Here is a 6,000-nt window from a genome sequence, read left to right as displayed (position 1 = left end):
CAGATGTCAGTGATATATTTTGTGTCCACTGGCCATCCCTTCCAAATTATGAAGTTTGTAATCACATAAAAGTTGGTGATGCCAAGTTATACAAAGGTGACTACAAGGTCAATCCTCGTGGTAAAATCTGTAAAAGTCTGCAGTGGGGTGGTCTGCACTTTTAGCACAAAGTGACGTTGTGTGGGAAGAGTAGAGAGATTCCAGACATGAGTCCCTTCCAGGTGCCATCAATCAACTCATCAAAATTAAAGTATTTCTGAGCACAAGCCTTTATAGTTGGTCTTGGTTGATTCACTATAATAAAAAGAGGTGGAAAAGTTTCTGAGCCTATCACTAATATAAGGCAGGGTCTAAAAGATCTAGCATTGTGAAGCAACCTGAAGAGGAGTAATGAAGACCTCCAGCAGCAGCACAGAAGAGCAACAGAGACCCAGGGTCATGGACTCTGTTTCCCTGAACAGGGACCAGGATATCCCACCTACCAGAGGTAGGGAGAATCTTGGGGATAGCTCTATCAAGCCTTTAGTCAGTGCAGATGTAGTTCGGGATCTTCTGGAAGGGCTAGACATTTTTAAATCTGCAGGTCCAGATGCCCTCCACCCAAGGGTGTTGAGGGAGCTGGCAGGGGTCATCGCAGAGCCTTTGGCCCAGCTGTATGAGCATTTGTGGTCATCTGGCCAGGTGCCGGGGGATTGGAAACTGGCTAATGCGGTCCCTATTTTTAAGAAGGGGAGGAAGGAGGACCCAAGTAATTACAGGCCTGTAAGCCTCACCTCGGTGCTCGGGAAGCTCTCGGAGAGGATCATCAAGGAGCATATCTGTGGGGGGGCCTGCAGGGGAGATCATGCTCGGGGGCAATCAGCATGGCTTCACCAAAGGCAGGTCCTACCAGATTGCCATTTATGACCAAGTAACTAAATCCTTGGATGATGGTGTTACTGTGGACATAGTTTTTCTATACTTCAAGAAGGCCTTTGACACTGTCTCTCACCCCATCCCCATCAATAAATTAAGTGACTGCGGCAGTGATGCCTGCACAGTTGGATGGGTAAAAAATTGGCTGATGGGGCGCACCCAGAGAGTAGAGGTGGACGGGTTGTACTCAACCTGGTGAGATGTGAGCAGTGGGGTACCCCAGGGCTCAGTCCTCGGGCCTGCACTGTTTAACATCTTCATCAGTGACTTGGATGAGGGGGTGGAAATCACGCTGTCCAAGTTTGCTGATGACACTAAGATGTGGGGCGAGGTGGACACACTTGAAGGGAGAGACAGGCTGCAACTAGATTTAGACAGACTACAAAAGTGGGCAGATGAGAATAGGATGGGGTTCAATGTAGACAAATGCAGGGTGCTGCACCTTGGGAGAAGGAATCCACAGCATACATACAGGCTGGGGAGTTCCCTTCTTGAAAGCACAGAGGCGGAAAGGGTTCTCGGAGTCATTATTGACTCCAAGATGAACGTGAGCCGCCAATGCCAGACCGCAGCCTGCAAGGCCAGCCATACCTTGTCGTGTATCCAAAGGTGCATCTCAAGTCAGTCCAGAGAAGTGATACTCCCCCTCTATGCGACTTTGGTCAGACTGCAGTTAGAGTACTGTGTCCAGTACTGAGCACCGCACTTCAAAAGGGATGTGACCAGCCTGGAGAGGGTTCAGAGGAGGGCTACCCGATTGGTGAGAAGGCAGCAGGACAGGTCCTACGAGGAGAGACTGAAGGACCTGAACCTGTTCAGCCTCAGTAAGAGGAGGCTGAGGGGGGACCTGGTGGCTGCCTACAAGCTCATCAAGGGGGATCAACAGCAAATAGGCAGAGCTCTTTTCTCCCCAGCACCACCTGGGGTGACGAGGAACAATGGTCATAAGCTGATGGAGAATAGGTTTAGGTTGGAGATCAGAAAGCAATATTTTACAGTTAGGGTGGCCAAAATCTGGAACCAACTTCCCAAGGAAGTGGTCCTCACCCCTACCTTGGGCATATTCAAGAGGAGGTTGGACGATCACCTATCTGGGGTCTTGTGAACCCAGCATTCATTCCTGCCTGTGGCAGGGGGTCAGGCTAGATGATCTGTTCAGGTCCCTCCTGACCCTAGCTACTATGAAACTATGAAACTATGACCCCAAATTATTTACTCTCTCCAGCCCATGGCTTCCCTGACTTCCAACCACCCTGAATGCAGTCCTTTAAAAGGACTACCCAAGAGTTCATTTTCAGTTGGCAATGTTTAATAAAATGTATGGGGAAAGTGTCACGTAGATTACATGGATGACCTTCTCTCCCTATGCACCATCCACTCCGCCACTCACCCAAGAGCTTCAGGAACTGGTCTTACACAGTGTTCCTCACAAGCATGCTCTGGTGGTGTCTGTCCCCAGAGATGTAAGCCACCATATCACCATACTGGCCAGAGAGTCACTGTTTCTATGGCCCAGGCCTACTAAAAAGCTTCCCACTTGCTCTCATGAACATTTTGCAGAATGGAGGTAGAGAGGACACAGTGGGGCACAACACTCACTAACATCCAAGCAGACCTCCAGAGTATCCAACATACCCATACCCAAAAGCACACTTCACACTTACGCTATAGCTGCTGAGACAACCAAGTGGGCTGTGTATAGCTTCATGAGCCAGAGATGGGGCAGATATGCCAGGTTCCCAGTGAGCAGTGGAATGACAGTTACTCCCTGCAGCTTGATGCTGGCAACCCCACAGGCAAACTTTCTCTGCTCCATTTTGCCCAGGAGGCCAGAGCACCTGAAAACCATGGAGTTGTGGACCTTGAGTGACTAGATAGCATTGCAAGCTTCCAGATAATGATAGCCCTGTGCTTCTCCATAACCAACAGTTCCCTAACCTTGGTGGCTTGCTGCTTGAGGCTGGGGGGCAGTGCAACATAGATCTCTAAGAAGGTGGCTTGGAACACCTGCTGTTCATCTGTCTGGACCAGAAACACCAGCATACAGTCTGTAGGTGCTCCAACCTCAGCCCAAACTCTGCTATGCTATGTGGCCTCAGACTCTTCAGCCATAACAATGGAGAAGGCTGTGGAGGGCCTCCTCATCCCCAGCTGATATGGAAAGAGGGTGATCATACCAAGGAAGGACTTGTAGTGCCCAACTCCCTGCTTGGACCAGTGCAGAAAGGTCAAGAATTCTCAGTGCTAGAAGACCAGGGTATGAGTTGATGAAAAAATAGACTGAGACCAACAAACTGCCATCAAATCATAACACCTTCTAACTGCTACTACCCAAACTGGATCTCAATTAGCAACCTAGACAGGAAGGCTAAATCTACTAATTTTGAGTGAATTTGTTGCTTGTCATAATTTTTGGAGCTGGATGAGTCTCTGTCCTATCAAACTATATTAATATTACACAGCTGTGACCAGGATTAAACCTAGAGTACTTGGCTCTTGAGAGATATGGGAAGTAAAGGAGAGATGCAGCAAAGAAAAGTGAACCTCTGAAACAGGTGTTACAATTACCAATGGAGGCAAACTATGGCTTCTCTCTATTTGATGTCTCCACTCAGGTATAAATTCTAGGCCTGTGAGAATAGGGAACTATTTGATTCAGATTTGCCCGATTCATATACCAGAGATTCAATATGGAGATCTGAATAGTTTTTCCGATTCGATTCATCCAAATCACTTTGGGAGATTCAGAGCCGATTTGGAGATTCAGCCATAGAGTATAATGGGGAATCAATGAAATATCTGTAACTTTGTTGTCTGTTCTGAAACTCACAGGGATGGTAGCCTCTACTAATAGTATGATGTGTGCCAAGTTTCAGGTTGATAGGTACAGGGGTTTCTGGGAAACTTCACCCCAAAGTTCTGAAAGCAAAACTCATGTCACATATGTGTGTTACACCACAGTGGAGTGAAAACTGCAGAGCTGGTAGCTCTTGCTGAGGCCACAAAGCTTGCCAAGTTTCAAGGAGATAGGTGCAGGGGTTTGGGGGAAACTGTACCTCAAACTGAAGACAAGGAACACTCATGACATGGGTGGCACTGTGTGTGTTAAGACACAGCAGCGTGAAAGCTGCAGGCCTTCTAGCCCCTGCTGAGGCCACAAAGCCTGCCAGCTGTCAAGGAGAAGGCCCTGCACCCCTAGCTGCTGACAGGCAAAACTCATGACATGGGTGCTTGTGCAACTGACTGTCTCTGTTTTGGAGCAAAAGCAGTTCCAGGCTCTGTATTGATTCTTTTCTCTCCTTAGTCTGTGGTTTTGTAGGTGTTAATCCTTGCTCATTAACTCTTTATCTAGTAGCTAGCTACTGTGCATTGAGCTGGTCCCTGAGTGAATCATGATTGATTGGTAACATAACAGCCAGGCCTGCAGTAGTTTCACTGCTCCCCTGCCCTCCCCCACCCCATGACCCAAGATATACACAGTTGCACAACCACCCATGTCATGAGTTTTGCTTGTCTGCAGCTTGAGGTGCAGTTTCCCCAAAACCCTTGCACCTATCTCCTTGGCAGGCTTTTTGGCCTCTACAGGGGCTGCCATCCCTGCAGCCTTGACCAATCTGTGGCATAACACACACATGACATGAGTTTTGCTTTCAAGAATTTGGGGTGCAGTTTCCACCAAACCCCAGATCTATCTCCTTGAAACTTGGCAGCGTTTGTGGCCTTAGTAAGAGCTACCACCCCTGCACTGAGGCTTAACACATACATGTGATATGAGTTTTGCTTTCAGAGCTTTGTGGTGCAGTTTTCCAGAAACCCCTACACTTATCACTTTGAAACTCAGCACATGTCATGTTCTCAGCAGAGGCTACCACTCCTGCAAGTTTCATCTGAATCAGCCAAAAGACAACAAAGTTATAGATATTTCATTGATTCCCCATTATACCCTATGGCCGAATCTCCAAATCTTTTCTGAATTGATTCAGAAGTTCTGAATCGATTTGGAAAGCCTAAAGCTTCTAGCAATTTGATTCAGATTCATAGATTTGGCCTCCAAATCATCCAAATCATCTCCAAATCTGAATAATGATCCAAAGCTTTGCACAGCCCTAATAAATTCCTCCAAGAAATAAGACCCAAATTATCCAATCCATATTTGCATGGGTGCCGGATCTCTTTAAAGAATAGGACAAGAAAGAGCACCGTGGTGCTCCCCCTGAAAGCACTGGTGCACCCCGTGGCAGCAGCATTCCCAGGCAGGGGGGGCAGGTGAGAGAGCTGGTGCCCCCCCTGAGAGTGCTGGATGAGGAGTGCGCCAGGAGAAGCAGTCACCCCATGACCGATCCCACTGACCCGGAAGTGCCAGCTGCACACCTGGAACTGCCAGCGGCATGCTGCTGCCAGTTGTGGGTCAGCAGGATTGGCCGCAGGGATGCCCCCTCCTGGTCTACAGGATCAGCCGTGGTCCTCCCCCCCCCCAGCTGCAGAACGTTTGATGGGGGGGCAAGGCCTCCCCAACTCAGGAGGTGCCAGTTGCCCATGACTGGAACAATGTGTGTTGAGTTACAAGAGCTGATTAAGCTTGACTTCTATATTTCTGACTTCTCCATTTATCACACACTGCTCAGAAAACTGCCACATTGTCAAAAATGGGGAATCGAAAAAAAAGACAAAAATTGCTCCAAAGGGCAGCACTTGAAAGTGCTAACAGACTTTGAAGCTCTGTGAATTTGCTGAGATTTGGTTGGGTTATTTTGTTTTCCTCAGATGAATTCATAAAAATTACTTTATCAAACTGGTACTGCAAGCATCTTGGAAGTGAAGAGACCATGAGATATTGGCTATTGCCACCAAATCCAACTGACTGGGCTTGATAGATCTATGGTCTGAACCAGAATTAAAAACTCTTGAGTTTTTATATACTCCCTCTAATTGCAGCATCTGCAATGTTCGTTATATTCTTTTTTTTCCACCCATTTCAACAGGCAACTAACTCAATGTGGGGGGTTTGGGGTTTTTTTGTCAGTTTTTTTAAGATATGAGTTGATCTTTTCCAGAGGCTGGAGGAGATTTTGCACTGAAGGGTCA

This window comes from Alligator mississippiensis, chromosome 1 (assembly GCF_030867095.1).
Source record: "Alligator mississippiensis isolate rAllMis1 chromosome 1, rAllMis1, whole genome shotgun sequence".
In the NCBI taxonomy this organism is placed as follows: Eukaryota; Metazoa; Chordata; order Crocodylia; family Alligatoridae; genus Alligator; species Alligator mississippiensis.
This window is presented reverse-complemented; position numbering follows the sequence as displayed.